Here is a 12,047-nt window from a genome sequence, read left to right on the forward strand (position 1 = left end):
CATTTATGTCCATAAAGAGTGAAAAGGAACATGATTTCCTCATGTCTTTGTGCACAAAACTGCGCGCCTGAACTGGTGTATAGGATCCTACACTGTAAAAATAGTTAGTCAATCTTGCTTATAAATTGGTCAAAATGACTAAGTTTGCCTAGTCCTGTGTCTCTGACTAATGTAATGTTAGCCTGACATCTTATATTTGCTGTGACTAATCACTATAAGTCAGAACTTTAACCCGTGACTAGAATTTTGTTTGGACTAAAACGATTTAGTCAAAATGTCGGGTTTTGACTAATTTTGACTGGTATGAAGCTACGGTGCTTTGACTAAGTAAGATTGGTCATGTTCCCGCCTTCCCAACATTTTAGATGTGGGAAAAATATAAATTGCCCGCGAATTAGCAGGATGCTGGTACCCGGCGGCAACGTCAATGTATAGTTAGTGTGTAACTTGGGTTTTTAGCTTGTACCCGTTAACTTGCAAACTGCAGCATGCAGGGCGTACATGATACTCTCCCGTTCGGCGTGTGTGATACATACACTTCACAGGGCAAGGAGGCTCAATCCAGGCTCCGACCAGTTTCAGAAATAAGGTGAGAATATTGGTTTTCCCGTTACATTTTTAAAACCGTAACATACTTAGCCAGAGGGAGACCGTTACATTGACGTTAGTCTACAATCATATTGTGGAAAAGCTTTTAGTGTTTTTGGCCACAGAACTCTAGGTGCATAGGCCAGCACTTAACGGCGGCTAGGCCTTGCATTACGTGTCAAAATGGAGCATGCAGGCGAAGTTTATCAGGTAGATTCAAGTTTAAAATCTCTGATTTTCACCCTATAATTAATATTGCCAGACTGAGAATTTAATGTAGAACACTTTATTGTAAAGTTTGTATATTTTCAAGATATAGCGACTGTAAAAGGACGAAACAAAAAAGCTTGTTTAGCATGTTGTTGTTTTTCCAGTGGGGCTACGGGCGTGTGTATAGTGTACGTGTGTGTACACAAACGATGGGCCTAATCATTGTAGTTTGTATGCAATGCATGCCCTTGCTTTAGGCTTTACTGCACGACACATGATGTGCAAGGCCTAGTCGGTTAATGTTTAAATCAACCCATGCTATATTATAATATTATGGGGATGGTCAAAGCTTATTATTTATTGGCCATCATAAAGTGCGGTCCTAAATGTCTTCCAATCAGCAAGGACTTTACATTTAAAAATAAGTTCATATTCATAACTAACTTGAATTTGAAAACATGGGCATTAAAGTTTCCATGTAACAAACGTAGGCCTAACGACAAGTAACAAGTAATAACGGTAGCATGTCCGGAAAATCAAGTGTACCAAGCGATGGAATGTAGTTATCGCAACTCTATAGTCCATCAGCCCCAAATTTTGGACTATCAAGTTAAGACTTATAATGTAGCAACTAACGAGGACAAGGTATAATTCTTTAAATGTTTACTGAAGCACAAAGTATTGATACTTTTATGTTGCACCTCATAATTTTTTAATGATTTAGTTGTAAAAAATCATTTTATACATTCCATTGTACACATGATTTATTTCCTTTAAAAAATAAGGCTTCAGGAATGCCAACAAAAATAGGTCACTTGCTGACAATGGCTGGATTCTCAATGTGACATCATCTTACATGTTTCCTGAGCTATTCCAGAAAACAATTGTTCTGAAATGGGGTCTGTCAAATGAATGACAAATATGTTTTTTTCTTTTAACAAACTCACTCAATTCTGTTCAATGAATGTGAGGTCATGTTGAGAATCTAGCCATGTCAAAAGTGACCTATTTAGGAGTTCATGAAGACAATTATTTTTAAAGGAAATAAATCATTTAAAATTACACAGGGATGCACAAGACTTTTTTCCAACTTAATCATTTAAAAACAATATAAGGTGCAATATCAAAGCATCATACTTTGTATTTCAGTAAACCTTTAAATATATGTAATAATTGCATCATGGGAAATGAGTAAAACAAATGTCTTGCCCTACACCGATGTGATAAGCACTGTATACTCAGGAGCTTTCAAGTCCTGGGGAAAAAGTTCCACAGGCAACTCAGGTGGGTTTCGAACCCACGACTTAACCACTAGACCACTGAGCAAGGCGGATCCAGTATTATTTGCAGTGGGTACCGGGCTTGGTGGTCTAGACATCTGCTGTAGTCACGCAGGAGTCATAGGTTCGAATCCTGACAAGGGCCCAATTTCATAAAGCTGTTTACCGGTAAGCACATTTTTGTGCTTACTGTTGCAGAAAAATGTGCTCAAGCATACATATGTAAACGTATTTCATTCACCATGATTTCTCAAGTTAGCAGAAAATTTCGCAGCGCGCATGCACGTTCACCATGGATTTGCATTGTTACGTCACTCATGTGCTAACAGCGGGTTAGCCAGCATTTACCCTTGCTTACGATAAACAGCTTTATGAAATAGAAATTCTGCTGAGGGAACTGCTGCTTACATCTTTTATGAAATTGGGACCATGTTGCCTGTGGAATTTTTTATCCGCAAGACTCGAAAGCACTGAATATATATACAGTGCTTATCACATCGGTGTAGGGCAAAACAAAATTTTAAGGCATCATCTATACTCACACCACACTGAATATTTGTTCCTTTTTAGCACAATTATAAGCCACAGACTTCACAGAACTTGGAGAGAAAATATTTTGACAACCATCTCCACTGAGTGGGGATTGTTTTATGCAAAAAAATAACCATCAGAACTGTGAGCTCTTTTGTTTTGTTTACAGCTTAGCTTGCTTAATTGTATGTTCTGATTGGTTGCCATTCAAGTTCTAAATATAAAACAGCACCTGTAACTCAAATGCGGGACAATACATCTTTCAAACATTGTCTTTTTAAAATCCATCCTGTCTGCATTTAAATAGATAAGATGTTTCATTTAAGATTTTCTGTTATTTTGAATACTTTTATTTAATAGTAAAGTTGTAGGTTTTGCTATATTTCCGTTGTAGTCTGAGCAGCTTTGTCCTGTGAGAAACCCATTTCATCATCAGCAGCATGTCTTGGAAGGCAAGGTTAGTTTCTAATTTTTGTTATTCTCTAAACCGCCAAGATTTGAATTTGGCTTATGGGTCATTCCATGTCAGTTCAACAGGCTTTTGGACCTGACCTTCACGGATCGACACAAAATTTGGTGTGCTGATTTGACTTACTGAGAAACCCCCAGAACTGAATTTTTATGTCATTCAGATAATTACTTTTTGAGATACAGGTTAACAAACTTTTGACTAATTAGCTTGACCCTCTATGTTTGGACAACCATATCTCCAAAAGTAAAGCACCCACATAACACTTTCCACTATTTTAAAGCTCTTGACGGAGAAAAAAATTCCACTTAGCATTTAACAAAATTACGCACAATTTTTTTGGGGGTGGGGGGGGGGCATGTGGGGGCAAAGATTTTACTTTTGGGGCCCAAGAAGTGCAAGCCATTTAATATGTTACTTGATTTACACATTTTAAAAAAACATTTTTTATGATTTCAATAGGGTTGGGGGGGGAGGAGGAGGGGGTGGAGGCCGCCCTGCCCCCACCCCTTCTTTATGCCACTGCACATGAGTCATGTCATGGGACATGTTTTTAAAGTTACAGTACTAACTATTATAGGCCTACTGTATACGGTACATGATGTACGTGTACATGAGTAGTACATGATGTACGTGTACATGATGTACGTGACATGATGTACATGTACAGCTGTATACATGTATGTACACCTGCATATGTACATTCATTTAAAGTTTTTAACCTTTATAGCCTGTGTTCATATTATCATAACTCCAAAACTGTAAGAGTGCCCATCCTAAATTTTTCTGAAAATGTTGCTTATATCATGAGCTAACAATGAAAAAATTACGCATTTTGAAAATATACATTTTCGCAATCAAGGGCAAATGTCACATTTGTGCGTAATTTTGTTGTGCTACGTGGAATTTTTTCTCCTTATTTTATTAAATGAAGGCCATGTCAAGAGCTTTAAAAGTGGAAAATTTATTTATGTGGGTGCTTTACTTTTGGAGATATGGTTGTCCAAACATAGAGGGTCAAGCTAATTAGTCAAAAGTTTGTTAAGCTGTATCTCAAAAAGTAATTATCTGAATGACATAAAATGTCTGTTCTGGTGGTTTCTCAATAAGTCCATTCAGCACACCAAGTAACGTTTCAATCTGTGTTGGTCAAGTCCAAAAGCGTGTTGAATTGACACGGAATGACCTATTGTCATGTTTTGATAACCATCTCTAAAAAAAAACACCTAGGGGCCTACAGTGATAATTTTTACACCAGTTTAAAGCTCTTAATATGTCCCAGATTTCATAAAAACTAAATCAACATTATATTATGTACCACAAAAACATTAATTACGCAAAAAAAATTACATTTGACCTTGATTAGCAAGGCCATTTTTTTTATATGTATAATTTTTTATCTCAATGTTAGCTTAAGATGTACATTAGCAATATTTCTAGAAAAGGTTGGGATGGGCACGCGCACAGTTTTGAATTATGATTATTTGAACAATGGGCGGTTAAGGATGAAAACTTAAAAAGTATTACATATGCGTGTGCTTATTATGTGCATGTATAATAATGTACATGTGTAAAAATATTACCTTTGACCTTGATTAGCAAAATGCATTTTTCAAAAGGCATAATTTTTATCTCATTGTTAAAATATTTCTAGAAAAAACTGAACAATATGTCAAACTGAACAATATGTCAAAAAATTATGACATACAATTTTAATTATCAATTTTTTTTTCAAAGTCCTTTAAAAGCATTTTATTTGAACTTTGAATAGTTAATTGTTGGAATTTAAAAACGATGGCGTCCAGATTATAGGCCATTCTCATTTTTGTTTTTTGTTTTTTTTAATTTCATTTCACATTTCATTTTCATGTTACAGGTCAGTCTCCATCAAACAACATTAACAATCGGACACCATCTTCAATCTTTCTCAATCAACACAGTCACCTTTCTAATTTGACGGTCTCCTCTAAGACTACTAAAACAGTGTAGTTAAAAATTAAACTTAAAGGGGGTGGGGATAATGCAATGTTTTGAGGGCTCAATTTGTCCTCAGCTGTATTTTTATCTTGCTTGCCAATCATAAGCAAGCAGCAACACTGACAAAGATTTAATTAAAAATGAAAAGCGAATTGGTTTTTGCTACAAGAAAACTCAGACAAAGGAAGATTTTATATGCAGTCAATGTGAATATAGATCACAAAATTTACTGAGACTGTTGAATCACTACAGGTACATTCACAATGGTCCAAGGTCACTTATAACATGTGGTTTACAAGGTTGTCAGAGGGTTTTCCGCAGTGTTAGATCATTCCAGCTTCATGTGAAGAAAATGCACTCTGCATTTTGGGGCAGGTATGAAAGACTGGCACCAGAAAATGGTTTCGAGGGGCAAGGAATGAATGAGGAAGATGGTGTACTATCAGAAGCCAGTAGCGATGAAGAGGTAGAGGAAGGATTTTTGCCAAATGAAGAAGCACAAAATCCTGTAGATACTGATCGAGTAGCTTCCAGTTTATATTAGGCTTGCGAGAGCAGTTTAAAGTATGTGATCAAATATGCAGTCATGTTGCAGATGAAGTAGAAAACATAATTGAACAAGCAAGGGAGCAACTTGCACAAGAGAGCTCAAGATGTGCTTCCTCAAGTGAGAGCTGAAGAATTACAAGAAATTTTCAGCCAATCAGACATGGAAGAGTCTTTTAATTTGTTCAGGAAAACCAACCAACTTAACACCTTTGTTAAGAATAATTTTGACTTTGTTGAGCCTGTTGAGTATGTTTTGGGAAGACAAAATGGTAAGGTGAAGTCTATGCAGTATGTCAGTGTTTTGGAGACTCTGAAATCCCTTTTAAACAAGATGACATCTTTGCTGAAGTGGTAAATGGACATCAAAGTGAGGGGTTTATCAAAGATTTTTGCGATGGTTCCTTCTACAAAGACAACAAGTTGTTCTCACAGAATCATTTCAACTATTGAAGTCCAATTATATTATGATGACTTCACAGTTGCTAATCCTATAGGAAATAAAGTAAAACAGCTGAAATTCTCGGCTTTCTACTTTTGTCTTGGTAATCTTCCCCAGAATTTCGCTCCAAGCTTTGCTCTATTCAACTTGTTATACTTTGTCCATCAGAAGTATTGTAGAATACGGAATACTACAGGTACTGGCCCCTTTCATACAAGATATGAAACAATTGGAATCTGTTGGATTAAATGTTGAAAAGGATGGCATGATGTACAACTTCAAGGGATCTCTTTCGATGGTTGTGGCGGACAACTTGGCTGCACATGGAATCGGAGGCTTCCAAGAGAGTTTCAACACAGATCGTATGTGTAGATACTGCATGATCACAAAACACACTTTGAAAGACCATTTCCGTGACACAGATCTCGTTCTTAGAACAAAGGATTCATACAACCAACAATCAGATTAGCGATTCAAATGCCAGCTGTAGCACATGTGTATGGAATCAAGAGAGTAAGTCCACTTCACCAACTGGACAATTTTCATGTTGTACATGGATTACCACCAGATATTGCTCATGACTTCTTTGAGGGTATAGTGCCAGATGTTATTGAAAATGTCATTCGTCATTGTGTCGGACAAGAATACTTTACACTGGAATTTCTAAATGACCAAGTGGAAAACTTTCCGTACAGAGGTACCGACAAAACAAACAAACCATCCAAAATGGCATCCCAACTAGGAAAATTCAAAGTGAAGCAAAAGGCTGTACAAGCATGGTGTTTCCTTCGCCTTTTACCACTTATGGTAGGTCATAGAGTTCCAGAAGATGATAGTGTGTGGTCAGTGTTACTTCTTCTTGGGGATGTAGTGCAAGTCTGTACTTCATATCAAAGAGATGTCCCGCTAACTGAATTCCTTGCAGACCTGATTGCAATGTTCCTACAGAGTTACTTCATCGAGTTTCCAGATAATTCAATGAAGCCAAAGTTCCATTACATAGTTCACTATCCAAAGTTGCTATTGAAGTTTGGACCACTCGTAAATTGCTGGACATTGAGGTATGAGGGGAAACACTTGTACTTCAAGGAACTCGCCAACCGGTCAAAAAACAGACGAAACATGAGTAAGACGCTTGCAATGAGGCATGAGTACTACCAGGCCTGGATGAGAACAAAGAAAACATTTCTCATGCAAGATATGGTTGATCACACCTGTGGTCATGTTGTTCCAATGAGGATTTTGTTGAAATCCATACAAAACATTCTGCAACCACTAGTCAATGGGGAGTCAGTGTACACTGCGAAGAAAGTGTTGTGTGCTGGTACCTGGTATTGCAATGGTCTCGCAGTTGCTGTAGGATTTAGTCAAGATGGACTAGTGGAGTTTGGTGTTATAGAGATGTGTTGCTTGATTGATGGCAAAGTGTATCTTGTAACCCAAAACACTAGGGACAGTGAATATATACGTCACATCTCTGGCTATGTACTAACATTTACTGATGAGTTCTCTGTCCTGGAAGTATCTCAACTTGTAGATCATTATCCTTTAGGGGTCTATCATAGTAACATGGGTGAGGTTGTTGTACTACGTCATCACATACATGTAGTGTCCCCATAGTGTAATCATTAAAAATAAATTTCAGTTGTGCATGTATTGCTTTGTTAAAGAACACACATAGGTTTCCAGCAGACAGCAAAATGATAGTTCTTTGTCAGTGCCCAGCTGCTTTAAAACTCAGTTTTGGTACATTTAAAAAAAAGGAGGCAAATACAAAAAAATCTGAATAAAACAAATGGAGATTCCGAATGATTTCTTTTATTTTTCTTTTTAAATAGATACTTGTTTATTTATGGAGAAAAAAATAGAAGGGTTAACTTTGACCTGAACAGTGGGGAGATAGTGAAAGTTGAAGACATTAAGAAAAAGGCATGTGAACTATTTGGACTAAGTGCCTGCCAAACACAGCTTTGGGACCGTGATTTTGAAGATTGGGTTGATGCTGATGACCATGAGGAGGTGGAAAACAACTCAAAAGTCCAGATCAAGGACACCATCGGGTAAGAACAATTTGTTAAAACTACTTTTTTCACTTATTGAACCCAAAGACAAGTTATACAAGATTACCGTGTAAAAAAAATGATTTTTTTAACAAGAGCCAATGATGCATTTACCTGGGAACTAACGGTTCTTAAAAAGTTTGAATTCACCAACTTGAGCAATTACAGTCTGTTTGCTAACAACTTTCAGACCTTTCAGTCTGAATTAAGCCAAAGACAAGGAAACAACTTTTCAAGACCCATGACACTTGATTTTTATTGTAAAGGTCATTGCTAGACTGAACACGGGATGAGATCTTTAAAAAAATGCTTTTGAAGTTCATGGTATTCTTATATGCTCATTCCCCCCATAAAGCAGTTTAATAAACACATTGAGACTGACATTAAAAAAGTAAACTTTCTGTTAAAAAATATCACAATGTATTTTTATTCCTTTGTTCGCACTACTTTTGATAGCCCTGAAGAAGCCTCTGATGTTGCATGTGCAACTTTCATTCAGACTGCATCAACTACACGGATACTATCTAGCAACTGGTTGAAGGGGTACAACCTACCAGATTTTCCTCCTGCCATATGTCAAAAGCTGGAAACGGGCCAAGTGCTGAAGGAAGGGGAGAGGTCAGCTATGTTAGATGCTATTTACAGTAGCATAACAAAGCACACATAGTAAGTATAATAATAATAATAATAATAATAATAATAATAATAATAATAATAATAATAACAGGCATTTATGTAGGCACTTTTAAGCATTGTATCAAAGTGCCTACAACATTACTACCCCCTCTTCATGGGGCCTTAAGCATTCCTGAAACCATCTCAACTCCTTTAGTATGCAGCCCCACTACGACAGCCATTTCGGCGCACACGTACTTATCATTCACATCAACGATCTCTGTACCCATTTACTCCTGGTTGAAGCAATTAAAGTTAAGTGTCTTGCTCAAGGACACAAGTGTCATAACCAGGACTCGAACCCACACTCTGGTGACTCGGCCGGCCATCAGAACTTGAGTTCAAAGTATAAGGTTGATCATGCTTAATGTTTTGTTAAATCATTTGAGTACTTTCTCAACTTTGCAGAGGAATCAGTCAGGAAATTTAAATGATTCAACACCTACAATAATGCAGCACATACACCTACAAGTGTAGTTTGGCTATACTGGGATTTGGTACATTGTGGTGTCAGGTGACCACCCCACCCCCCGAAAAAAACAAAAAAAATGTTTTACCAAAGTGCATTTAGATTATACCTCAAGAGCATCATCTCATTGTGTGCAAAAAAAAGCTATTCTATAGTATTCTTAACATTGAGGGTGAAGGGAGATCAAATGCTCCCTCCTCATCTCAATCATGAGAAGACCAGTGTTCATAGAAATAGCAAAATGCTCTGGACTAAATACTGTGTCGGTTCGATAGGTATTAACATATAATATTGATACATGACTAATATAGATATCACACAAATAAACTGGTTAAACAAATTCTGTTGCTTTTCATCCCATGTATGGTGGAAAATGGGCTAGTGGCCTGGACTTTTACTTTCATCTTGTAATTTTTTCTCTCAACCAGCTATCCTACGTCTGAGCAGTACAACAAGATAACACATCTTCTTTTGGAGAAAATGCCCTCATTTGGCCCGTCAGCCTAACATGACTTTAGACAATGCCCAAGTAAGTATAAGTTGATAAGTTAGATTTTTGTTTGTGACAAACGGTAAAGTAAAAATTTGTAAATTTAAGTAATTTTGCATAGGGGATAATGAATACAAATTTTCACTATTTTTTAGTATTAATTTATATAATACTGTTGTGTATAAAATGGATTTCAGAGTCTCTGGAAATACAGGTTGCAGTATAAATTTGCCAATTTCCCGCAAGCGTGATGACCAAAACATACCATCAGTCCTGCTGCACAAGAGGAAGTCAACATCAGACAACTACTCAACCATATCCAAGAAGCAGTCTCCTCCACAGTGGGGCGTGACTAACTACAAGCCGTTACGGCCCAAGTTCAGAAGATGACGCCTCGATCAATGCCCACATAACATGGATGAAGCAAGAAACAAAAAAAAAGAAACCCAACCATGAGCGTGTCCAGTTGGCAATGTGTGCAACATTAGCGGATCGTCGACAACTCATTACTGGAGGCAAAGCAACCATTAAGGAGATCCAAGAAGTTTATCCATGGCTGTTCGATGAAGAAGAGGTATGCCATTACATTATTTCTGTTATTACATTAATGGACATGAATCTCATAAACACATCAACGTAGCCAAACTTTGTTTCACCAGCCTGCTTTGCCCTCTCTGTGTGCACGACGATCATTATTCATGATTATATTTGTTTTGGTGGCCATTGTAAACTTAAATGCTTGTTTGGCAGGCATCTCGTCTTTTTTATTTTATTTTTATTTTTAAGAAGCCCTTATTCACCTCTATCAAGATGATCAAGTTTGTTTTTAAACTTGGCAACATACATTTCAAGTGTACAGGTGACTCTTAACTTTAAGAGAAGAAGGAAACTAACCGACTTCTACTTCATTGACTTTTACTTTTCATTGAAAAAATCTCATTTGTTTAATTGGTCGAGACTTAGTATGAATGACACCTAGTTAGAGCTAACACATATGGCAAAAGTGGTTTGTGTGAGGTGTACCAAAAATAGTCCAAAGGAAGAGTTAGTTAGTTCACCCGTTAGGATTTGAGCAGGTGGTAGGGTGAAAGGTCACACTACCCCAATAAAAAACCTGTAGTACATGTTTTGGTAAATTCAAATTTATTTATTACAACTTTTGATATCAAATACACAGGCGCAAACAAGAAGAATCACAAACACTTTGCAAATACTTGAGGGCATGCAAAAAAAAAAGGCCATTGCCATCCTAACACATGCAGATATACAGGTCAAGTAATTCATAACTTTATTGACACCGACAGATACTGGTAGAATTCAATCGTCTGCGATCTGGAGAAGAGACCATCAATCAGCTCTTTGATGCAGGTATGATGAAGTATGGCAATGCAGTCAACAGGCTTGTCAGTGGTGTCAAAAATCCAGCAGCATGTTTCAAGCAGGCCTTGGACATTATTAGTCACCAACGGAATGAAAAGAGTCGTACAGGTGTGTAACCTACAACCACATGTGACCCTCAGTCCTAAAGCCTCATACCTTTATGAAGCTGCGTGTTGTGTAATGGAGCGTAGAACTGCATATTCATTTGTACAGAGCATGTTAATGACTGGCACTTTTTTGTCATGGTGTGAAAACAATTTCAAGTGACCCATGGGGATGCCATTCAGCTACAAATGAAACTGAAGGAAAATGCAGTTTAGCACCCACCCCCAATCCATGCGCTGTGTATTCGTTTCATTTATATACAGAGCCAGTTGTCAACTGGACCTCCTGTAATTAGCATAGGAAAACTGTTTCTTATATTGCAGGGTTTATAACAGTCATGTGACAAGGTGATGAAGGACCAAGCCAGAGACGAGGAAGTCCTTTAACATTCTAGAATAACATTCTTTAAAATAAGTATGTTTTTCTGCATTTTTTACAGAAGCTATCAGTATTGCTGCCATCCTTGGCATCCCATGTACACTAAAAGAAAAAATCTGCAATATGTTGATTCTGGGTGATGAAGATGGGTAAGTAAAGGGTTGCTCACACTGCAGCCGTAACAAGAAACAATAACACTCAAAAGAACATGGTCTATTGGTTGAATAAGCATGCGCATATTCCACACAGTATAATTAACCAGTAGACTTAAACAATTGAGTGCATCTCTGTTTCTTGTTTTTGTGATGCATCTCTGCTTTTTAAATAAGGGAATAAAGAGTGGTAGTGAGGTCTTAAATGACCCTTTAACACTGGCAGGGTCATGTCCATGCAATAAAGGGCCAAGTTTGAATGGGCATGGTTTATGTCAGCATTGCGTCATTAAGG

The 12,047-nt window shown here is 37.3% G+C and overlaps 1 long non-coding RNA gene across 1 annotated transcript; it reads left to right on the plus strand.

The window, feature by feature from the left end:
- The first annotated feature begins 498 nt into the window (after positions 1-498).
- Positions 499-11,744, plus strand: LOC117299084. Its single transcript, XR_004520035.1, has 3 exons — positions 499-589; positions 3,004-3,066; positions 11,662-11,744. It is a non-coding gene; the product is annotated as an uncharacterized LOC117299084 (long non-coding RNA).
- The last annotated feature ends 303 nt before the right edge of the window (positions 11,745-12,047 follow it).

Source organism: Asterias rubens, chromosome 14, assembly GCF_902459465.1.
Source record: "Asterias rubens chromosome 14, eAstRub1.3, whole genome shotgun sequence".
NCBI lineage: Eukaryota > Metazoa > Echinodermata > Asteroidea > Forcipulatida > Asteriidae > Asterias > Asterias rubens.